The sequence below is a fragment of the Sapajus apella genome, unplaced genomic scaffold, assembly GCF_009761245.1.
Source record: "Sapajus apella isolate SASKATOON/1434 unplaced genomic scaffold, GSC_monkey_1.0 scaffold25, whole genome shotgun sequence".
In the NCBI taxonomy this organism is placed as follows: domain Eukaryota; kingdom Metazoa; phylum Chordata; class Mammalia; order Primates; family Cebidae; genus Sapajus; species Sapajus apella.
The window spans coordinates 10967390-10993345 of NW_022436965.1; the positions used below are offsets into that span (position 1 = coordinate 10967390).

General features: G+C 39.8%; 1 long non-coding RNA gene across 1 annotated transcript in view; it reads left to right on the forward strand.

Moving 5' to 3' along the window:
• The window catches only part of LOC116560076, a 78347-nt gene that overhangs the window by 1113 nt on the left and 51278 nt on the right, over positions 1-25956 (forward strand). The gene's annotated exons all lie outside the window — the stretch shown is intronic.

The following is a 25956-nucleotide window of genomic DNA, read 5'->3' on the forward strand; positions in this document are numbered from 1 at the left end:
TCAAGCGATTCCCCTGCCTCAACCTCCAGGGCAGCCGGTATTACAGGTACACACCACCATGCCTGGCTAATTTTTGTATTTTTAGTAGCGATGGATCACGAGGTCAGGAGTTCGAGACCAGTCTGGCCAATGTGGTTGAAACCCCGTCTCTTCTAGAAATACAAAAATTACCCTGGCATGGTGGAGGGCACCTGTAGTCCCAGCTATTCGGGAGGGTGAGGCAGAAGAATCACTTGAATCCAGGAGGCAGAGGTTGCAGTGAGCCGAGATTGCACCACTGCACTCCAGTTACTTTAACTCAACTCAGTTTGTCATGATTGAGTTAAAGTAATTGGTACAGCAAACTGAGGGTCAAAAAACATGTGTGGTTCTGTGGGGGCATAGTAACAGTGCCCGCACTGAATAAAGCTTTGCCCAGCACCAAAGAGCATTAGAGCATCTATGTTTCCATATAAAGCAAAGTTCACATCCAATTTCCATCTTGGCATGGGTCACCAGATGATATTTAAGGATGATGATTCTGTTCTTGAACAAAAAGCCACAAAACAGCTATGGGGTAATTTAGTAAATGAGTAAGGAGCAATTTCTTACTCAGATTTGAAACCTCTGTAAGTGATTCCTGCAACTGCTCTAAAACCTGAAAGAAGAAGGATTTAATGCAATAGAATTTGTTGGCCTTTGGTCTGTTTTTAGCTACTGGAGATGGGCAAGACTTCACATATTTATGCTTCTCAACACACTACCGTATTCGACAGTTAATTCACATGGTTGGGATCGTCTGTGGGTTTACAAGAACTGGATTATTGGCCCATTTTACATATTGGGATCAAGTCTGTAAGTGGCTAAATTATGAAAAAAAGATCTAAATAGATGTTGAACTTGGTTGTTGGCACCATGGTCTCATGTTGCTTTCAAGGATGTAATATGTGCCCTCTACAATGATGTAATATTTGCTTTTCACAATGATGTCATATTTGCCCTTGACAAATATGACTCTATGTAGTGTATGAACAGGTAAATGGGTACACGGGAGAAAAATGGTATTCTAGAAATAAACAGACTGCATGAAGACACAGGGAGTCACGAGGGGCCATTCCAAATACTGCAGTTTGGCAATGCTTCATCTTGCTAGGGTGGCTTCAGAGCTGAGCATTGTTTATTTAGCTCAAAGTGGGCATGACAAGTCAATATTTTCTTCCTGTACTGGAAGTTATAGTTAAAAATCTACCACAACAATTTACTTGTGGATCATATTTCATGCCTTGTAGAGCAAACTGCTCTATTTTCTGTGGAAATTTCATCCCAGTTGCTTTCACTACTGTTACCATCGCCATCTGGAGAAGAACCCTAATCCTTGTACTTAATTCAGTTTTGCTCTCTCAAGCTCTTGCATCAGAAACGGTTTTTTCAGTGGCATCCGGACATTTACAGCTACTCCACTTCCTCTGCTGCTCCACAGCCAAACTCACGTTTGTGGTTTTTCGTGGTATATTACCTCATCAATTTATATATCTTCTCTCTTCCCAGGTCATCCTGTCTCAGTTTGTTTTAATCTTCCAGTATAAAATATATTTGTCCCCCGACTATATACACAATATAAGAAAAATCTTTGCTTTCACCTGGCAAAGAAAGCGCAATTAACCTTTTCAAGAAATGTGTCACGTTTGTATCACCAAAAACTAATTGCAGGTGCTAATGTATAACTTTCTCTTTTGCAAATTCATTTTGATTCCAAATTAAATAAAACAAATAAAAAATAAATAACAATTCCAAAGTAAATACCTGGCTCAGCAAAGAAACCTCTAAGTAAACCTTGCGCTTTCCTGAAAGAAAAACCATATACTCTAACAGTTAGCTGTGGGAGCGAGACAGACTTGGCACTCATAACCTTTCCAGTTGTTTTCCCAACCAACACTGATTTGGAGCTTTATGTGCCATCTATTCATTGTTGTCACTTTTGCAGTTTTCAAGGTTTGCTGAATGCACATCGGTGCCTTTTTTCGCAAAAAGAACCTTAAGAAAAAAGATCTTTTATATAGAAAAGAGTGCTTTTTTTTTTTTTTTTTGAGACGCAGTTTTGCTCTTGTTACCCAGGCTGGAGTGCAATGGCACGATCTCGGCTCACCGCAACCTCCGCCTCTTGGGTTCAGGCAATTCTCCTGCCTCAGCCTCCTGAGTAGCTGGGATTACAGGCATGCGCCACCATGCCCAGCTAATTTTTTGTATTTTTAGTAGAGACAGGGTTTCACCATGTTGACCAGGATGGTCTCGATCTCTTGACCTCGTGATCCACCCGCCTCGGCCTCCCAAAGTGCTGGGATTACAGGCTTGAGTCACGGCGCCCGGCCAAGAGTGCTTTTTTATACACAAAAAAACAGTTTGAAGAAAGGAGCTTTAAGAGCTCACAAAAAATATATAGATTCTGGTTTTAGATCCAGCACGATAACTTGCATAGCTGAGCACTTAACATTGTCTGCTGATGACAACAGAGGCGTTAATTTCAGCTAGAGACACAAACACCTCCTTCTGAGTCTTCCTGTAGCACTGGTTTCTGCTTCATATCAAATGCAGGGAAAGAGGGTGTCATTTAAGGGGCCTTTTCGTTCCAAGAAACTTACTGCCAGCCCTCTAAGGTGAAAGTCTAAGTGTTGCTTCTCACTAAAGCTACATCAGAGGCCAGATGTCAGGCTGAAACATCTGTCACCCGTGATCACCAGGATTGATCTGAATAACTTTGCTTCCTGGGATGGGCGTCGGTGGTCCTCTCCTTCTACACTGTTCTACGTTTCGAGAAAGAAGAAATCATTTCTTAGCCTTCCTCTTCTTCTGCTGTTTTAAATCACTGTATGGGTGCCAACACATGGCATTCAGATGGCTTCCCCTAATGGCAGTCAGTGTTTGCACATGGGAGGATAAATGACCCTGTGTGATGTGTAAGGTGACTGCGCCATCAGGATAGTGGATTAGGGTGGGGCTCTTTGTGATACCTAACCTGTCTTTCTGCTTGATTACCCATCTCAAACACCATCCTCATTTCAGTCAGGGCTGATGGAAGGCCAGGCCCCAAAGGTAGGAGGCTGATGCTCCAATCTCCTAATGGAGCTTGACAGCAGCAGGATTAAAAGCACAAGTGCAGCACCCAGAGAGCAGTGCAGGAAGGCATATGCGTCCTCTCTATGCCCACTCTCGTGCTATCAGCTCTTTCTTTTAGAGAGCTGAACCATAAAGATAAATCTTTTCACAGAAACAGAAGTTTAAAAAAAACACGAATGATGAAAGCGTTTTGGAGAGTGGGAAAGGAGGACAGAAGAGAACTTCGCTGTGATATTTCTAGGGGCCAGGAGCTGGGCTTGTTTGCAGAATAAATCCCTTTGGGGAAGCAGAGATATCAGTATGCAAAGGACAAAATGACAATTGCAGTAATGCTACTCTGACAGCCAGATTAATTTGTAAAACCAGGCCAACTCCGAAAGCGGCTACTGACTTACCCTCTTAGAACAAGTAACAACTGTTACAGGCAATTGGGAGCCTTCTCAGAATGGTCCGGCTTGGTGACTTTCCTCTGACATCCTCAGCATTGTACCTCCTGGGTCTACGGTTCCACATCTGGCACTGAATTAATGCCACTTCGCTCTGTTATTGAACTGTTTCACCTGGGTATCCCTTGCCTTCCCAGTGAAACTCTAAGATCCTTGAGGGTAGAACAATGTATGAAAACTAATTCAAAAATATTTACAGAGTGTCTGTATTATGTACCTAACTGGAGGGAATTCTAATAAGGTTAAGGGGCTCACAATTATAGTTGGCAAAACAAGACACATACATAGAACATTGTTTGGCAATGCAAGGCAATGACTGGTTGAAGTAACAGATCCATGGGATGTATTATCAATATACACCAAGTTTCTTTGGAAAGAGAGACTATTCTAGAGAAACAACAAGGGAGAACTTTGAGAAGCAACAAGTCCAAAGAGAGAAGACTCAGAATGCTGCCTTTCAGCCGGCAGGAAGAAAATGAAAAGGGTCGGTTCTGATCCTGTGTCCTTGAAGATGAGAAGAAATGTTGCAGTCTTTCCAGACCAATAGCTAACCAGCCAGCTACAAACAGATGCATGTACTGAGAAGCTGGGGTCCACTGATGCTTTCACAGGACTTAGATGCTGCCCAGGTCTTGACACAAACATGAATTGATGTCTTGGGGAGTGAGCTGGTACTCTGAGGAAAGGCACTACCGTGACTTCAGGACGAAAACTATTAAACCCTCTTTCCCTTCCGGTAGGATAGCTAGTTTACCTTGGTTGTAGATTATCCAAGTGGCTTTGTTTTTTTGCCACTGTGGCTAATCTTTGGCCATTTAAGTGCTCCTAAATAGTGAAAACTGGGGAAATGTGTCTGTCTGGTAGACTCTGAGCAAATAAAAGACCAAAAACAAAGCACAAACCCACAAGCATCAACCCTCCCAGATGATCACAGGAAGACATGGAGATGCCAGAAAGCCCATCTTGAGACCACGAATTCACTGGGTGCCCTTACATCTGTGCTATGATGAAAATGAAGCTGGGACAGAAGCGGCGGAGAGAAAAAGGAGAAAGATCACTTACTGCCTGATGTCATGTGCCTGGCGGCACCCCCAGGGCACCCTTTCAGGCTGAAATGAGCTGTCACCTCACCATATCCTGCCAGTACCAAACGCACTCCGACAGGCCACTTAAAACACAAAGCCCTTCCATTTACAATTCCTGAAAAAGTAACTTTTGTCTGTAGTGGCCAAAGACACAGTCATTCATAACTGGGGATGACTCTCTGAGTCACCATGTACATTTCCAGGACTCAAATAAGAATCACAGTTTGAAAACATTTTTAGGAAAAAATGAACTTTGAATAGACATAGAAGGGACTAGGGATAGGACACATCGTGTTAAGAACAGGGATGTGCTTCCTGTGTGATGGGCCCTGTGCTCAGCACGTTAGAGTGGCATTTCATTTAACCTGTGCGACAACATTCCAGCTACTGTCTCCTTTTTCTGCCCATTCACAGCAAAATCTCCAGAGTTGTCTAAGATCATCTCATTTCCCATTGATTATTCCACCCATTATAATCAAGCTCCTATTGCTACCTCCATTCTCAAAGTCACCAACCTTCTTATGTTGGCAAATCTATCAATAGTAGACACATCCCTACATCTTACTCCATCCTTAATATTTTGTCAGTTGACAGCACCCACCATGTTTTTCTTGGGAGTGTCTCTTCTCTGTACTTCCAAAACACCACACAGTTACTCAGTTTAAGATGATGTCAGTGGTCTCATGGTGCTTCTAGAAGAAGATCCTAACTCCCTGCTGTGACCTAGAAGCCTTAAGTTGATGTTGCTTCTGTCTGCTATGACCACCTTCTCATCCCCTGCCACTATCTCTGTGGATCACTTCATGGTGGCCATGTAAGCCTCCTTTCTGTTCCTCAGACGTCCAATCTCAGGGCCTTTGCACATGCTGTCTGCTCTGCCTGGAAAGCTTTTCTTCCATGCCACCCATGTAGAATGGGTTCTTTTTAATCTTCAGACTTCAGTTGAAATTAACGTCACTTTTAGAGTGGCCTTTCTTGACCATACCATCCATAGTGTCCCCTACCTACAGATATGCTTTCCACCTGCATGTTTCCTTCCGAGCACTTATTAACTTTAAATATCTGAGCCACCTGTTTGTCTGCCTCCCTTACTAGGTGACAAGCTGCAGAGCCATGGGAGTTTGTCTAGATTTATTGCGTGTCCCCAGTGCCTAATAGTGAGTTAGCACATAGGAGGAGCTCAGTAATTACCAGTTAAATGAATGCATGTTACTTTAACCCCATATTATGTTGAGGAAGCTGAGGTTCAGAGATTGCACATTTCTAAGTTTTTGAGCTAAGATTCAATCCCTAGTTTTCAGAGTCCTCACTCTTAAAACCACTATGCAATAGTGTTCCATAGCAATCTTGCTTCTAAAACTTAGCTACGGCTTCAGAGGAAAAAAATTACATTATTTTATAGGGTTTTATAAGGTTTGACAGAAGTGACTTTCGATATAATCTGTTTGATATCTGAGTCTCCGTCATTCAGTCAACAAACATGGCCGATGTAGGTGCCATGAAAATGAATACCATGTCTGTACCCTAGATCCTGGGTGTGTTCCTGGCACATGATAACCCTTTTAACAATTATTTGTTGAAGAAAACATTTATTGACATTTATCAGACAGTCTGCTTAGCACAGGAGGTAAAAACCCGTTTGAGAATATTCCCCTGGCATCAAAGAGTTCCTATCTGCCGTTTCTCCAAGTGTATTCCCAGACCCACCAGCATCAGAACCATTTGAGGTGCTTGCTGAAATTCAGATTCCCGGATTCAATCTAAAGCCTAATAAAAATCCGCTTTCTGCCTGACGCTTACGCATCCTGAGCTCTGAGGTCCACTCCTCTCTAGGGAGGCAGTCATTTAAACAACCTTCTCTGATAAAGCATGATCCGTTTTCAAAAAGGTTAGCATGGAATCTGATGAAACCAAAAAGAACACACAGTCCAGACGGATGAGGTAGGGTTGGTGGCAGTTTCCTGGAGATGATGCCCTGAGCTGAAGTAGTCAGAGGAAGGGGAAGAGGAAAGCTGCTAGGTAAAGGAAGCAGCGTATTCAAAAGCAAGGAGGGTGTCCTCGGAGGATAGGTTGTGAGGGTGAGTGGAAAGAGAGGTAGAGCCAGTGGGACTTGGAGCTGGGTTGTAAAGGGCCTTCATTGTAATTTTGCAGAGGAACTTGAACTTACTCTTGAAGGCAATGGAATCATTAATTTGTAGTGGCACCAGTTTGCATGGAGTGTGATTTTTCCCTAATAGTATGTGGTATCCTGCCTGTATGAATGGCGAAGGCAGATTCACATCAATCCAGGATTATGTTTTGACCCACGGATGGAGAAAAAGATAAAAAGAATAAGGAATTCAGAGCTGATGGGAGTAGTTAGAATAAAGAGAATAATGAAGGGAAAGGCAGGAAAAGCTGATGAGAGAAGTCAAAGGTGAAAGGACCCACGTATGGATGGGCATGGATGCGTGAAGATGTGTGGTAGAGAGAAGGGAGCTAAAGAGCCAGAAGTGTGGGAGGTGGTTGTTAGTGAGCAGGATGCGGCTGGGCACGGTGGCTCACGCCTGTAATCACAGCACTTTGGGAGGCTGAGGCAGGCGGATCACCTGCGGTCAGGAGTTCGAGACCTGCCTGGCCAACATGGTGAACCTGCATCTCTACTAAAAATTAGCCGGGCATGATGGTGGACACCTGCAGTTGCAGCTGCTTATGAGGCTGAGGCAGGAGAATCAGTTGAACCCAAGAGGCAGAGGTTGCAGTCAGCTGAGATGGTGCCACTGTACTCCAGCCTGGTGACAGAGCGAGACTCTGTCTCAAAAAAAAAAAAAAGGCAGGATGCTTGAGTTTCATATTTCAGAAATTGAATAGCTCCTGATAACAATAAAAACCAGAATGTAGCTGAGGGTATGAGGGAATGGAGTGAAGTTGGAAATCAGTGGAGTCAAGGTGAAGACATGGCAAGACTGTCACTACATGGGTCTTCAATATGAACAAGTTAGTCACCCAAGACGACAGCGTAAACTGGGTCAGAAAGAAAGACTATAAGTCATAGCAAAGTCTTTGCCAAATAATTTTTTTTACAAACTTCCCATTCCTGATGTTCCATTGCTCATGAATTTTTCTATTCTCATTCAACAAATAGTTGAATGCATACTCTTTCACTTTAACCACTTCTCCCTTGGCATGGTCAGGAACTTAGTCAAGAATTAAGATGGCATTATATAAATAATTGGCATTGGGACTCTGGATACTCATAAAAAATATTAAGTTGGGGCCAGGTGCAGTGGCTCACGCCTGTGATCCCAGCACTTTGGGATGCCAAGGTGGGTGGATCACCTGAAGTCAGGAGTTTGAAAGCAGCCTGGCCAAAACCCCATCTCTACTAAAAATACAAAATTAGCCAGGTGTGGTGGCACATGCCTGTAAATCCCAGCTACCTGGGAGGCTGAGGCAGGAGAATTGCTTGAATCTGGGAGGCAGAGGTTGCAGTGAGCTTAGATTGTGCCATTGCACTCTAGCCTGGGCAACAAGAGCAAAACTCCGTCTCAAACAAAAAAGTAAGTTAGATTCCTAACTTATTTATTAGTAACAATAAATCTCAGATAGATAAAAGATTTAGACTTAAAAATAAATATCTTTTTTAATTGCATTTTAGGTTTTGGGGTACATGTGAAGAACATGCAAGATAGTTGCATAGGTACACATGTGGCAGTGTGATTTGCTGCCTTCCTCCCCATCACCTATATCTGGCATTTCTCCCCATGCTATCTCTCCCCAACTCCCCACCCCCTGCTGTCCCTCCCCTATTTCCCCCCAACAGACCCCAGTGTGTAGTGCTCCCCTCCCTGTGTCCATGTGTTCTCATTGTTCAACACCCGCCTATGAGTGAGAACATGCGGTGTTTGATCTTCTGCTCTTCTGTCAGTTTGCTGAGAATGATGGTTTCCAGGTTCATCCGTGTCCCTACAAAGGACATGAACGCATCATTTTTTTATGGCTGCATAATATTCCATGGTGCATATGTGCCACATTTTCCCTGTCCAGTATCATCGATGGGCATTTGGGTTGGTTCCAGGTCTTCGCTATTGTAAACAGTGCTGCAATGAACATTCGTGTGCATGTGTCCTTACAGTAAAACGATTTATAATCCTTTGGATATATACCCAGTAATGGGATTGCTGGGTCAAATGGAATTTCTATTTCTACATCCTTGAGGAATCGCCACACTGTCTTCCACAATGGTTGAACTAATTTACACTCCCACCAATAGTGTAAAAGTGTTCCTATTTCTCCACATCCTCTCCAGCATCTGTCATCTCCAGATTTTTTAATGATCGCCATTCTAACTGGCGTGAGATGGTATCTCAGTGTAGTTTTGATTTGCATTTCTCTAATGACCAGTGATGATGAGCATTTTTTCATATGTTTGTTGGCCTCATGTAAGTCTTTTTGTAAAGTATCTGTTCATATCCTTTGCCCACTTTTGAATGGGCTTGTTTGTTTTTTTCTTGTAAATCTGTTTTAGTTCTTTGTAGATTCTGGATATCAGAATCTTTGTCAGATGGGGAAAATGCAAAAATTTTTTCCCATTCTGTTGGTTGCCGATTCACTCTAATGACTGTTTCTTTTGCCGTGCAGAAGCTGTGGAGTTTGATTAGGTCCCATTTGTCTATTTTGGCTTTTGTTGCCAATGCTTTTGGTGTTTTGGTCATGAAGTCCTTGCCTACGCCTATGTCCTGAATGGTTTTGCCTAGATTTTCTCCTAGGGCTTTTATGGTGTTAGGTCTTATGTTTAAGTCTTTAATCCACCTGGAGTTAATTTTAGTGTAAGGTGTCAGGAAGGGGTCCAGTTTCTGCTTTCTGCACATGGCTAGCCAGTTTTCCCAACACCATTTATTAAACAGGGAATCCTTTCCCCATTGCTTGTTTTTGTCAGGCTTGTCAAAGGTCAGATGGTTGTAGATATGTTGTGTTGCCTCCAAGGCCTCTGTTCTGTTCCATTGGTCTATATCTCTGTTTTGGTACCATAAATATTTATCTTTTAAAAAATAATTTGAAAGTACAGTAGAACTTTTAAGCATAAAACTCAGAAGCCATACAGGAAGAGGTCAGTAGACTATGTGGACTCACATTACTCCAGAAATGTACAAATCACACAGCAGACAGCAAAACTACAGATGCTGTGTAAGTTCATAAAATTTGATACATGTAAAAGTACAAATACATGCAACAAGTTAGGAAAAATATTTCCAACATAAATGACAAAACTAAATTCTTTAATGTATGGAGTTTCTATATATTGATGAAAAAAGACCAATAAAAATAGAAAAATAGGCAGATATACAGAAAGTACACAGAAAAGGAAACACAAATGAATTTTAAACATGAAATATGCTATACCTCATTTGTAACAAGATAAATGCAAATTACGGCCCTGAAACACATTTTTCACCTGCCAGACTGATAAATATTAAAGTCTGTTTAACACTGAGTGGGTAAGGCAGAAACAGGCACTCTAATATATGTTTGGGGTTGCAAATTGGTACAAATTAGGCACAATTTGGTAATAGCTTTCAAAATTAAAATTGTTCTTACTATTTGAGCTAACAAGTCCATTTCTGGCAATTTATTCTGCAGACTAGCGCCTCTGTACAAAGATGTTCATTACAGCATTGTTTGCAATAGAAAACCACTAGAGACAGACAATGTTTACTAGGAGAGGATTAGAAGTAAATTATGGTGTACCGATAAGACAACACTATGCAGCAGTCAAAATGAATGAGGAAGTCTGTAAATGTATACTTAGATATGCTGTTAAGCTTACAAAAAGATGCAAAACACTACATACAGCATGTTGTTATTTGCTATTTGAGTTTAAAAATATATAAATAGGACTGGGTGTAGTGGCTGATGCCTGTAATCCTAGCACTTTGGGAGGCTGAGGCAGGCAGATCACCGGAGGTCAGGAATTCGAGACCAGACTGGACAACATGGTGAAATCCCATCTCTACTAAAAATACAAAAATTAGCGGGCATTGTGGCATACATCTGTGATCTCAGCTACTCAGGAGGCTGAGGCAGGAGAATCACTTGAACCCAGGAGGCAGAAGTTGCAGTGAGACAAGATAGTGGCACTGAACTCCAGCCTGGGCGACACGCCTCTCTAGGGAGGCAGTCATTAAAACAGCTTTCTCCAATAAAGTATGATCAGTTTTCAAAGAAGTTAGCGTGGAATCTGATGAAACAAAAAAGAACACAGACAGATGAAGTAGGGTTGGTGGTGGCAGTTTCCTGGACATGAAGCTCTGAGCTGAATGAGCCAGAGGAAGGGGAGGAGGAAAGCCACTTGAGGCAAAAGGAGCAGCATATTTAGAAGCAAAGAGGGTGTTCTCGGAGAATAGGTTGTGAGGGTGAGTGGAAAGGGAAATGGAATATATGAGACTTGGAGCTGGATTGTGAAGGTTGGGTGGGGTGGCTCACGCCTGTAATCCCAGCACTTTGGGAGTTGGAGGCAAACAGATCACCTGAGGTCAGAAGTTCGAGACCGTTCTGATCAACATGAGAAAGCCCGTCTCTACCAAAAATACAAAATTAGCCAGGCATGGTGGCACATGCTTGTATTCCCAGCTATCTGGGAGGCTCAGGCAGGAAAATTGCTTGAACCCAGGAGGTGGAGGTTGTGGTGAGGTGAGATCCTGCCATTGCACTCCAGTCTGGGCAACAGGAGTGAAACTCTGTCTCAAAAAGAAAAAAAGAAATTCAGTGATTAAAGAAAATGGATGGATAGAGACTTTTTTCCACAGACCCTTTTGAATCTTTTATGTTTTCAGTATATATTAGCTATAAAATTGATAATTATACACAATTTCTCTAACACTGGATTTTACAATATGGGAAGTTGAAGAATTTTGAGAGTCATTCAGTCGTCTTCTCTACCTCTTACAGGGCCATACCAAGAAAGTCTCACTCTGTCGCCAGGCTGGAGTGCACTGGTGGGGTCTTGGCTCACTGCAACCTCCGCCTCCCAGTTCAAGTAATTCTCCTGCCCTCAGCCCCCAAGTAGCTGGAATTACAGGTGTGCGCCGCCAGGCCCACCTAATTTTTTTTTTTTTTTTTTTTTTTTTTTTTTTTTTTTTTTTGTATTTTTAGTAGAAACTGTTTCACCACACTGCCCAAGCGGTTTTGGACTCCTGGCTTCAACTGATCGGCTCACCTCAGCCTCCCAAACTGCCCGGCCAGGAAGTGATTTTTTTTTTTTTTTTTTTTTTTTTGAGGCCAGGTTTTCACTCTTGTTGCCCAGGTTGGAGTGCAATGGCACTATCTGGCTCACTGCACCCTCCGCCTCCCAGGTTCAAGCGATTCTCCTGCCTCAGCCTCCCGAGTAACTGGGACGACAGGCATGTGCAACCATATCCGGCTAATTTTGTATTTTTAGCGGAGACTGGGTTGCTCCATGTTGGTCAGGCTGTTCTCAAACTCCCGATCTTAGGTGATCCGCCCCCCTCGGCCTCCCAAAGTTGCTGGGATTGCAGGCGTGAGCCACCGCGCCCAGCCTGGGAAGTGATTTTTATATGTCCCCTTTGACTTTGGTTTCTTCCCGTCTCACCCAAACCCAGATGTATTAACAGTTGTTTCATTAGACACTGTCAATAGCCATTCACAAATCTAGGAAAATGTTTTACTTGTGAAAAATGGAATTTTTCATCAACCCTATAGTCATACAGCGAGATTCCTTGATGTTGATTGTCTTTGGAAACTGGGAGACAGTTCAGGTTTTATTAATCCTGGCCCTGGTTCTTGGCCATAGATGCAAACCTACTGTCTATAATTAAACAGCTGATAACTTTGCCGGGAAGAAAGGTGATTTGTGAGCTCAACGTGATTCGTGAGCCCAAGACAGATTCAGGATGGTATATGCTTGTCTCTCTGCTAAAATGTCAGACATGGCCTCTTGTAGGTCTGAACCAAATGGTGGGAGTCATTACTGAGGTAAGAAGATCATGAATCATGGAAACAGATTGAGACACTCCTCAGGGTTCTTGTCACAAGTCATTCTTCTTTTTCTGGGACCCACTGTTCTTGGGACAACTCTGGAGAGTTCGTGTCCTAATACTTGCCAAGGCTGAGGTTGTGAGCAAGAGAGTTACATAACGCTATTGAGTGATTAAGGAAATTTCTGATTTTCACTAGAATTCACATTTCCTTTTAAATTACCCGATATTAATCCTTATTTAAATTCTTTTTATTTTTTACATATTCCATGGCTACTGGTAGGGAAAACTAGTAATTTCTAAAGGCTTAGGGACTCAGACATAAATTGATATAGTGACGGAAAAGTAAATTATGTTTATTGGCTATCTCCTACATGCCTGATACGGTTGAAATTTTGGCGTGAGTTTGGGAAAAGAAGCATCAGTGACCAATATACTTTGTAAATATTCTTGAGAGGTAGATAGCAATTATTCTTAGAATATGGAATATTAACCTTGGTATAGAATCAAATGACTTACAATAAAAGGCATCTGGATTTCCTAATTCTGGTATCTAATATTGCACTGTAACAACTGGAAAGTCCTGAACATCTAAACCAGAAATATATACCATTTTCATCACCCCCAAAAGAAACTCCGTACGAATTAGTAGTCTCTCCCTGCTCTCCTCTCTCACCAGCTGCTGAAAATCACTATTGACTTTCTGTCTCTCTGGATTTGCCCATGCTGTATATTTCATATGAATGCAATCATCCAATATGTAGCCAGCAGTAAAATTTCTGGGTCATATGGTAATTCTATGTTTAGTTAGACTATTTTACAAAGTGGCTATATCATTTCATATTCTCATCAGCAGTGTATGAGGGTTCCAATTTCTCTACATCCCCACCAACACTTATCTATTATAGTCAGGCGAGTCAGTGTGGGGTGAAGTATTACATTGTGGTTTTGCTTTGCATTTGCCTGATGACGAATAATGGTTTGCATCTTTTCATGTGTTTATGGGCCATTTGTTTATCTTCTTTGGAAAAATGTCTATTCATATGATGTGTCCATTTTAATGGAGCTATTTGCCTTATTGATTTGGAAGAGTTCTTTATGTATTTCATATGCAAGTTCCTTATCATATATATGACTTGCAAAAATTCTGTCCCATTCTGTGGACTGTCTCTTCACTTTGTTGAAGGTGTCTTTTGAAGCACAAAAGTTACTAATTTAGGTGAAGTCCAATTTATGTATTTTTTCTTTTGAAGTCCTGTTTTTTCTTCTGTTGTCTGTGTTTTTGGCATCATAACCAATAAGTAATTGTCAAATCCAAAATCACTAACATTTATACCTACTTCTTTTCCTAAGAGTTTTATAGTTTCAGCTCTTAACTTAGGTAATTGATCAATTTTTAGTTAATTTTGTATATAGTGTGTGGTAGGGTCCAACTTCCTTCTTTTGCACGTGGCTATCCATTTGTTTCAGAACCATTTGTTGAAAAGATGACCCTTTCCCCATGAATAATCTTGACACGCTTGTCAAAAATTAATTGACCCTAAATTTATGGGTTTAATTCTAGACTATCAATTCTATTCCATGGTTTTATTTGTTTTGTTTTTGCTTTTTGAGAGGGAATATAACTCTGTCACCAGGCTGGAGTGTAGTGGTACAATCTTAGCTCACTGCAACCTCTGTCTCCCAGGTTTAAGCCATCCTCCTGCCTCAGCCTCCCAAGTAGATGGGACTGTAGGTGTGTACCACCATGACCAGCTAATTTTTTATATTTTTAGTAGAGATGACCATACTGGCCAGGATGGTCTCGATCCCTTGACCTTGTCATCTGCTCACCTCAGCCTTTCAAAGTGTGAGCCATCGTGCACGGCCTATTCCATTGTTTTATGTGTCTATCCTTATACAAGTGCCACACAGTCTTGATTACGGTAGCTTTATAGAGAGTTTTAAAATCTCAAAGTGTGAATCCTCTTTGTTCCTTTTTTGTTCTTTCCAAGATTGTTTTGGCTATTTAGCGTCCCTTGTATTTACATATGAAATTTAGGATCAGCTTGTTAATTTCCAATAAAGCCCGCCAGGATTTTGATAAGGATTGCAATGAATGCATAGATCAATTTGAAAAGTATTGGTATCTTAAAATGCTACAAAACTTGCTCTTCTTACCAGGTTTCAGCCATTTTTCTTGACCAAACATTCTTTGGATTGCTGCAAGTCTTTGGCTAATTTTCAGAGTTCTGAAAAAGTTGATTCTGTCAGTTTTGCTGCTGTTTTTATTGCCTTTATGGTTGAGAGGATTTCTGAAGATTTTACTCGGCCAATATCCCAGATGGCTCTAGGTCCTAGTCTCCTTTTTCCTTCTCAATCTTAAGTAACCAGTTGTGACTGCTGCTTCCTTAAGAGATCAACTGATTTGTCTTTCCACTGCATGCCTAAGAAAATATCAACTTTAGCAAAGGAAAGTAATGTATCTGTCAAGAAAAGGAGCTTCAATTGATTATAAGTGATTAATTGGAATTGTGAAAACGGAAATCTTCTGTTTCCACAAGACTGAAAGGAGATAACTGTAGTTCAATATTTATCCCACATGACCAGCTTTCCTAGGAATGTGGGGCAAACTTCATGAACTCTGCACACTTAAATGTATATACAGAATAAGATATAGCTGAAACATTGGGTACATATGGACATAAAGATGGGAAAAATAGACACTGGAGACTCTGAAAGGGGAGGGAAGAAGGAAAGGCTGAAAAACTACCTCTTGGGTACTATGTTCACTATTGGGGTGACAGGTTCAATTGAAGTCTAAACTTCAGCATCACGTAATATATTCACGTAATAAACCTGCACACATACTGCCTGAATCTAAAATAGAAAAGGAAAATGAGATATTGCTAGAGAGGCCAAATGTCGAAGGATACTGTTCTCTGAATGGACCCCAGATACACATATAAAATTGCTGTTTGGAATTTTAGTATTATTTCTTTGTTTTTACACAAATAGATTGTGGAGGCAAGACATTAAAAAATTGCATTTTCTATGTGAGACCTTTGAACTGTTTCCTTTTCAAGGGGAGATACTCTGATTTTCTCAATCCCCTATGCCCTATTTCAGGGCTTCATTACTTCTGCATGGATTATGGACTATTGCAATAACCTCTTAACTAGTCTTACTGTTTCCAATCTTGCCTCCTTCAAGTCTATGCTTCATAGTTGCTGTCAAAATGCATCTTTATAAAGTGCATTTGAAATCCTTCAATGGCTCCCTGTTAAACTCAAAAATCTAAACTCCTTTGTATGGCCTGCAAGGCCCATTTTCACTTGGCTTCTGCATGCTTGGGTAGCCTTATTTCTCTATCATCTTATTTGCACCCAATGATCTAGTCATATTTACCTCTTTGAAACATTGTGTTCCTGCTCCCCATGTCTCTATATCTCTGCACATGTGGGTCATCTTTGCTTGGTACATATCCACTATCCATCTTGTTTAATCTGTGTACTCATCTGTCAGTTTATGTGCAATGAATGAAGTGAAGAAGAAACGAACTCCTTTTAAAATATCTATACATTAACTTAAAAATTACGCAGTTTAAATGCACATCAAAAATTTTGGATCTTGTGGTGGTCAAATTCAGTCAAAATTTCCCTAATCACAGTGTTGCACTACTTCCTGCAGAATCGAAGATGATTTCCTGACGGGTATAGCTAAAGCAATCCAGATAAAGAAGAGCAAAGCTGGAAGCATCACACTTTCTAAATTTTCACATGACACTACATGGTTCTAGTGTTCTCATATTAATCTTTGTAAATGTATATGCTTTCTGGGAGAATTTTTAAATCATAAAGAAAAACATAAACTAATGCCTCCATTAAACCTCCAGATGAAGCAGAGAAAAACTATTCCAGTTAGTGTACATGGGTGGCAGATCAGTAGTTGAGATCACTGCCTAGAAGAGAGTGCTGAGTCTAGAAAATTACTGCAAATCATTCTTTTCTTATGATGGAAGAACAGAGGGTAATGTGGCTAAAGGTGGTTGGGTAATATCAGTAAATTAATAACTTTATTCACCAAAAAATTTTAGAACTAATTAATTTATTAAAGTCAAAAAATACAAAACCAACAGAAAAATAATTATCTGAAAACTCATTTATAATAGCATCAAAAACAATAAGACAGGAATAAACCAGGAGATGAAAGATCTGTACACTGAAAACTATAAAATATTGATATAAGGAATTGAAAACACAAATAAATGGAAATATATGTTATGGATTGGAAGATTTAACACTGCTAAAATGTCCATACTACCCAAAGTAATCTATAGATTTAATACAATCTCCATCAAAATTTCAATGGCATTTTTCATAAAAATAGAAAATAAATTCTAAAATTTGAACCACAAAAGACCTGAAATAGCCAAAGCAATCTATATAAAGAAGAGCAAAGCTGCTGGAAGCATCACACTTCCTGATTTTGAATTATATTACAAAGCTACAGGAATCAAAACAGTATGGAAACGGCATAAAAACAAACACATAGATCGGTGGAACACAATAGACAGCTCAGAAATAAAGCCATACATAGACAGTCAACTAATCTTTGACAAAAATGCCAAGAATACACAATGGGAAAAGGATAGTCTTTTTAATAAATGGTGCTGGGAAACCGGAATAGCTAAGTGCAAAAGAGTAAAATTGGAGCCTTCTCTTCCACCATACACAAGAGTCAACTCAAAATGTATTAAAGACTTAAACATAAGACCTGAAACTGTAAAATTCCTAGAAGAAGATATAGGTAAAAATCTTGACACTGATAACTGGCAATGATTTATTGGATGTGACACCAAAAGCACAGGCCACAAAAGCAAAAATAGACAAGTAGGACTACATTAAACTAAAAAGTTTCTGCCCATTAAAGGAAGCAATCAGTGGCATGAAAAGGCAACCTGTGGACAGAAAATATTTGCAAGCCATATATTTGATAGGGGTTAATATCCAAAATATATAGGGAATTAACACAACTCAATAGCAAAAAACAAACAACAACAACAACAAAATGAGCAAAAGACCAGAATAAATATTTCTTCTAAGAAGACATACAAGCTGGGCATAGTGGCTCATGCCTGTAATCCCAGCACTTTGGGAGGCTAAGGCAGGTGGATCATGAGGTCAGGAGTTCAAGACCAGCCTGGCCAAGATGGTGAAACCCTGTCTCTATTAAATATACAAAAATTAGTGAGATGTGGTGGCAGGCACCTGTAATCCCAGCTACTCAGGAGGCTGAGGCAGAGAATTGCTTAACCTGGGAGGCGGAGGTTGCAGTAAGCCAAGATCATGCCATACAAATGGCCAACAATATATGAAAATATGTTCAACATCACTAATGATCAAGGAGATGTAAAGCAAAGCCATGAGCTATTACTATATACTTATCAAGATAGCTATTATTTGTCAAAAAGACAAATGCCAAATTATCAGAAAGACAAAAGGCAAATGATTAATGTTAATGAGGATGTGGAGAAGAAGGGGCCCTGATACACTTTTGTAGAAATGTAAAATAGTGCAGTCAAATGTAAAATAGAAAATAATATGGAGATTTCTCAAAAAATTAAAGAACTACCATATGATCCAGCAATCCAACTTCTGGATGTATATCCAAAGGAAATGAAATAAGTGTCTTGTAGAAATATGTGAATGACCATATTTGCAGCATTATTTATAAAAGCCAAGATATGGAAACAGGCTGGTGATGTCACCAAGATGGTGGAATAGAAGATCACCTGGCATCACTTTCCCCACAAAAATGCAAAGAGAAACTATCTAAAGAAGAATAACACTATGAATTCACCAGAACGTAGGGGAAGAGTAGAGAAACTTCCTGGGCCCATAGAGTTAAGAGAAGCTGCAATTGGTAAGAGAAATTGTCATTTCAGACTGAGCTAGCCACTTCCCCAGCTGCCATAATATCACTCACAGAGAATTTCCCTAGACTCACAGTTTCTGAAGTGAGAGGAGAGAATTGGAGGTGGACGTTAGATCTCCCCACCAGTCTGGGAATCTTCACAGGAAGTTGACTATGGTCTCACCTTACAGGAACCATTAGGGGTAATAGGAGAGTTGGACGACCAGGGATGAATTGGGACCAAAGACCAAAGACATGTCATTGATCACAGTGACTGATCCATGGATCTTAGAGGCTATTCTGTGCTGTGGTCAACAGGGACACCATATTCAAGAGACTGGCTTACCCCATAGCACTGCAAGGTGCACAATTTACGGGAAGGCCCAAATTCCTGGTTGAATTTTTTACAAAGCCCAAGTGCTTATGTGGATCCTTTCCCTGGCTTAGAAATAATTAAAAGATCAGGATTAAGTTCCAGTGCTTATGTAAGTAAGGCTTTTCCAGACTAAGAAATAATAGCAGGGCAGCAATATAGTTCCAGGGTAATGTTTAAGTTCTCATGTTCACTATTAGTATTCCCTGGACAAAGAAATAATGACAGGGCATTGAGTTGGTTCCATTGTAGTGTTTTCATTTTGGTGCCCACTTTAAGTCCTCCCCAGAACAGGAAGCAATGTCAACCAGTGCTAAAGTTCTGATACTAAGTAGTAAAACTCTAATACCACATAAGAATACCTGCAAAACCTGAAAGAAGTGGCTATCTCTTCAAATGCACAAGTGTTGATATAAAGCTGCAAAGATTGTGAAAATTCAGGGAAATATGACACCACCAAGAGAAACCAACAAAGCTCCAGCAATAGACCCAGAAGAGTTGTATATCTTTAAAATGTCTGACAGAGTCAGAATAATCCTCTTTAAAAAGTTCAGAGAATCTTAAGAAATATAAGAAAAAATAGAAAACAAAATGAAATTTGGAAAACAATTCAGGAACAAAATGAGAAATTTGACAGATAAATAGAAATAATTTTTAAAAATCAAATGGAAATACTGGAAATGAATAATACAATAACTAAACTGAAAAACTCATTAGAAAGCTTCAACAGCAGACTTCATCCAACAGGGGAAAGAATTAGCAAGCATGAATACAGAATACATGAAATTATCCAATTAGAGGAGCAAAAAGAATTTTAAAAAGAGTGAAGAAAGCCTAGGGGAATTATTGGATACCATCAAGAGAACTAACCTCTACATAATAGAAATTCCCAAAGGAGATGAGAGAGAAAAAGGCCTAGAAGGGATCTTTAGGGAAACAATGGCTGAAAATGTTCCAAATCCAGAGAAAGACAACAGCATCCAGGTATAGGAATTTCAAAAGTCACCAATCAAATTTGAAACAGAGGAATTCCTCAAGGCACACCATAATCAAATTAGTAAAAATCAAAGACAAAAAAGAATACACAAAGCGGTTAGAAAAAGGAAACATATCATATTCCATGGAGTTGCAATACAGCTTTCAGCAGATTTCTCAGCAGAAACTCTGCAAGCCAGGGGATGTGGGATGCTATATTCCAAGTTTTGAAGAGAAAATACTGTCAACCAAGGATACTGTACCCAGTAAAGCTATCCTTCAAATATGATGGAGAAAGACTTTTCCAGACAAACAAAAACTGAGGGAATTAATCTGCATGAGACCTGCCTTACAAGAAATGCTAAAGGGAGTTCCTCAACCCTCAAGAAATAGATGCAAATGTGAAATTTTAAAAACCTGAAGGTATTAAGCTCCCTGGTAAAAGAAAACAGATAAATTCAGAATACTCTAATACTGTAATTGGGGTAAATAAATCACTTTTATCTTAAGTATGAAGACTCAAAGACAAAAATATTAAGATATGGAGACAACCTAAGTGTCTGTCAGCAGAAGAATTGGTAAAAAGATGTGGCAGATAGCTAGCTAGCTATGTGTGTATGTATGTGTGTATATGTGTGTGGTTGCTAACATTTTGCAAGATCCAAATATTTTTCCCATTCTGTAGGTTGTCTTTTCATTTTATTGATTGTGTCCTTTGATAGAATTTTAAATTTAGGGGTAGCCCAATTTATGTGTTTACATTTGTTGCCTGTGCATTTGGTATCATATCCAAAAACCATTGCCAAACTGAATGTCATGAAGCTTTCCCATTATATTTTTTTTCTAACAGTTTTAGAATTTTAGGTGTTATGCTTAGGCCTTTGATCCATTTTGAATTGTATCTGTACATGGTATAAGGCAAGGGACCAATCTCATATTTTTCCATGTGGATATTCAGTTTTCCCACTATTGTTTGTTGAAAAGACTGTCCTTTCCCCATTAGATGGTCTTGACACCCTTGTTGAAGATTCCATCACCATATAATTGGATGTTTATTTCTGCAATCTCTATTCTATTCATTGGTCTATATGTCTTTCTTTATGCTAGTTCCACATTATTTAGATCACTATAGCTCTGTAGTATGTTTAAAACCTGGAAATGAAACTTCCAACTTTGCCCTTCTTTTTCAAGATATTTTTGGTTATTCAGAGCCCCTCAAAATTCCACGTGAATTTAAAGATCTAATCCTTATACAAAAAATGGTGAGCTCATTTTAAAGTTTTATTTAACTCTTTAATGATGAAACCAGTAGGATAGCCAAGCAGGTTTCAAAGAGAGTTTGAGAAATTGAGATTTTTATAATGAGAAAAAATTCTGCAATAAATTTGTGACATTAGTTACAAATTGTCCTCTGGGAAAATTATACCTACCCCCACCTTTTTTTTAACCATTGTAAAGAAACTTTTCTACCAATATAAAGAAGATAACCCATGGGTCTTCTTTACATTGTTAGAAACAAAAATCACCTTATAAATTTTATAGACTTTTAAAATGTTTGAGTCATGATGAGTTGTGTAAATAAAGTTAAGTAGGCTCATTAGAAAATGTTGTTAGCATTACATAAAAAGTCGTATAATCATCTTTTACCTTATCTACAAGTGTAGAGTAATTTTCCTTTAATGTATTTATTTTTTGAGACAGAGTCACACTCTGTCACCCAGGCTGGAATGCAGTGGCAAGATCTCTGCTCACTGCAACCTCTGCCTCACAGGTTCAAGCAATTCTGGAGTAGCTGAGATTACAGGCATGTGCCACTATACCCAGCTAATTTTTGTATTTTTAGTAAAGACAGAGTTTCACCATGTTGGGTAGGCTGATCTCGAACTCCTGACCTCAAGTGATCTGCCTGCCTTGACCTCCCAAAGTGCTGGGATTACAGGTGTGGGCCACTGCACCCGGCCCCTTTAACTTATTTCTTACTCTTTCCCCAATGAACTGGAATATCTCCCACATTTTCTTTTTTTTCTTTTGTGCTTTTGAAATACCATTTAAGTGCTTTTGAAATACCTTCCATACACTAAAACTAGAGACAGGCATATGACTTTTAAAATCCAGCACAGGTTTCTTTTGAGAAATCTTCCTCTAAAATACCCTTCCCTCCAACCCTAGAGTGGGTGAAGTGTTCTGTGCTCCCAGTGTTCCCTGTACATGCTCCATAACGGCACTTATCACAGACTGTTGTAGTTGCTTATTTATAAGTTTCTCCTGCCCTGTCCCCACCAAAGTGTGAGATCCCTGAAGACAGAAACAGTCTTTTATCTTCAGCATCGAGCCTGATGCCTGGCACATGATAAGTCCTTAACAAGTATTTGTTGATTGAATGAAGAAGTTGAGCTTTAGTCATCCAGAACCAATTGTCTAGATGTCTGTTCACTTTTGGTTCTAGTGTCTCTTCTTAGAGCCTCTTCTGTTGCAGAATTATAGAGACTGGAGAGGCCGTTGAGGTTGCAGAAGGAGTTCATTTTAGGTGTACACCGGCCCAGCTCAGATTTGGATCCAAAATAGCTGGGCCCTTAACACAGACAGGGCTTAACTTTTTATACATGAAGTACACAGTGGTGCTAAAACAAGTTTGCAGGTGTAGAACAAAGGCAATTTATTAAGCAATGACAGGCACCTAACTTAGTGTTACATATGACTGTTGCTATGCAACCCAGATATTTGCTATCTGTAGAATGCAAGGATTCTAGAACAGGCCTGATCTGTTGCCTTCTACTACAGTGCATAGAAGACTGGAGTCCAGCCTGCTTGGTCACTTCCTATGACCTTCACTTGTTACAGAAACTTGCAGTTATCAGTTATAGAGACCAAGAAAACATGAATTTATAAACTTATAAAACTTGCAAAGCAGGATACAATTCCACAGGAGGGGGAAGGACTCAGGGAAATTTGCTTATAAAAAAAAATGTAGTTTCTGCTTCTCTTCCCTGCATTAACTTTATTTTTTTGACATTTTTATTGTTTATAATTTTTTATTAATAATTCCTTTATGACTGTCCTTGTAGTTAAATCTTTGGGCATAACCATCATATTTTCCCCCTTAATATAATTTCCTACATGGGGAATTGATGTATTAGAAGGTATTATATATATATATATATATAAAATTTTTTTTAATTGCACTTTAGATTCTGGGGTACATGTGCAGAATATGCAGGATCATTGCATAGGTACCTACATGGCAATGTGGTTTGCTGCCTCCATCCCCCTGTCACCTATATCTGGCATTTCTCCCCATGTTAGCCCTCCCCAACCTTGCTGCCCCCCACTGTCCCTCCCCTAGTCCCCGACTAGCAGACCCCAGTGTGTGATGCTCCCCTCCCTGTGTCCATGTGTTCTCATTGTTCAACACCCTCCTATGAATGAGAACATGCGGTGTTTGGTTTTCTGTTCTTTTGTCAGTTTGTTGAGAATGATGGTTTCCAGATTCATCCATGTCCCTACAAATGACACAAACTCATCATTTTTTATGGCTGCATAGTATTCCATGGTGTATATGTGCCACATTTTCTTTGTCCAGTCTATCATCAATGGGCATTTGGGTTGGTTCCAGGTCTTTGCTATTGTAAACAGTGCTGCAATAAACATACATGTGCATGTGTCTTTATAATAGAATGATTTATAATCCTGTGGATATATACTTAGTAATGAGATTGCTGGGTCAAATGGAATTTCTATTTCTAGGTCCTTGAGGAATTACCACACTGTCTTCCACAATGGTTGAACTAATTTACACTCCCACCAACAGTGTAAAAGCGTTCCTGTTTCTCCACATCATCTCCAGCATCTGTTGTCTCCTGATTTTTTAATGATCACCATTCTAACTGGCATGAGATGGTATCTCAATGTGGTTTTGGTTTGCATTTCCCTAATGACCAGTTGTGATGAGCGTTTTTTCATATGTTTATTGGTCTCATAAATTTCTTTTCAAAAGTGTCTGTTCATATCCTTCACCCACTTTTGAATCGGTTTGTTTGTTTTTTTCTTGTAAATCTGTTTTAGTTCTTTGTAAATTCTGGATATCTGCCCTTTGTCAGATGGGTAGATTGCAAAAGTTTTTTCCCATTCTGTTGGTTGGATGTTCACTCTAATGATTGTTTCTTTTGCTGTACAGAAGCTCTGGAGTTTAATTAGATCCCACTTGTCTATTTTGGCTTTTGTTGCCAATGCTTTTGGTGTTTTAGTCATGAAGTCCTTGCCTATGCCTATGTCCTAAATGGTTTTGCGTAGGTTTTCCTCCAGGGTTTTTATGGTGTTAGGTCTCATGTTTAAGTTTTTAATCCATCTGGAGTTAATTTTAGTGTAAGGTGTCAGGAAGGGGTCCAGTTTCTGCTTTCTGCACACTGCTAGCCAGTTTTCCCAACACCATTTATTAAACAGGGAATCCTTTCCCCATTGCTTGCTTTTGTCAGGTTTGTCAAAGATCAGACAGTTGTAGATGTGTGGCATTGCCTCTAGGGTCTGTGTTCTGTTCCATTGGTATATATCTCTGATTTGGTACCAGTATCATGCTCTTTTGATTAATGTAGCCTTGTAGTATAGTTTGAAGTCAGGTAGCATGATGCCTCCAGCTTTGCTCTTTTTGCTTAGGATTGTCTTGGCTATGTGGGCCCTCTTTTGGCTCCATATGAAGTTTAAGGTGATTTTTTCCAGTTCTGTGAAGGGGGTCATAGGTAGCCTGATAGGGATAGCATTGAATCTATAAATTACTTTGGGAAGTATGGCCATTTTCACAATATTGATTTTTCCTAACCATGAGCACGGAATGTTTTTCCATCTGCTTGTGTCCTCTCTTATTTCCTTGAGCAGTGGTTTGTAGTTCTCCTTGAAGAGGTCCTTCATATCCCTTGTTAGTTGTATTCCAAGGTATTTTATTATCTTTGTAGTAATTGTGAATGGGAGTTCACTCATGATTTGGCTCTCTGTCTGTTATTGGTGTATAGAAATGCTTGTGATTTTTGCACATTGATTTTGTATCCTGAGACTCTGCTGAAGTTGCTTATCAGCTTAAGATTTTGGGCTGAGATGGTGGGGTCTTCTAAATATACAATCATGTAGTCTACAAATAAAGACAATTTGACTTCCTCTTTTCCTAATTGAATATGCTTTATTTCTTTTTCTTGCCTGGTTGTCCTAGCTAGAACTTCCAATACTATATTGAATAGGAGTGGTGAGAGAGGGCATCTTTGCCTCGTGCCTGTTTTCAATGGGAATCCTTCCAGTTTTTGCACACTTAGTATGATATTTGCTGTGGATTTGTCATAAATAGCCTTTATTATTTTGAGAGACGTTCCATTAATACCTAGTTTATTGAGGGTTTTTAGCATAAAGGGCTGTTGAATTTTGTTGAAGTCCTTCTCTGCATCTATTGAGGTAATCATGTGGTTTTTGCCTTTGGTTCTGTTTATGTGATGGATTACATTTATAGATTTGTGTATATTGAACCTGCATGGCATCCTAGGGACGAAGCCAACTTGATTGTGATGGATCAGCTTTTTGATGTGCTGCTGGATTTGGTTTGCCAGTATGTTATTGAGAATTTTTGCATTAATGTTCATCATGGATATTGACATGAAATTTTCTTTTTTAGTTGTGTATCTGCCAGGTTTTGGTATCAGGATGATGTTGGTCTCATAAAATGAGTTAGGGAGGATTCCCTATTTTTCTGTTGTTTGGAATAGTTTCAGAAGGAATGTTACCAGCTCCTTTTTGTACCTCTGGTAGAATTTGGCTGTGAACCTGTCTGGTCGTGTACATTTTTTGGCTGGTGGCTATTTTTTTTAATTGTACTTTAGGTTCTGGGGTACATGTGCAGATCATGCAGGATTGTTGCATAGATACATACATGACAAGGTGGTTTGCTGCCTCCTTCCCCCCCTCACCTATATCTGGCATTTCCCCCCATATTATCCCTCACCAACCTCCCCACCCTCTTCTCTCCCTCCCTCCCTCCCTCCCTTAGCTCCCACAACAGACCCCAGTGTGTAATGCTCCCTTCCCTATGTTCATGTGTACTCATTGTTCAATACCTGCCTATGAGTGAGAACATGTGATAT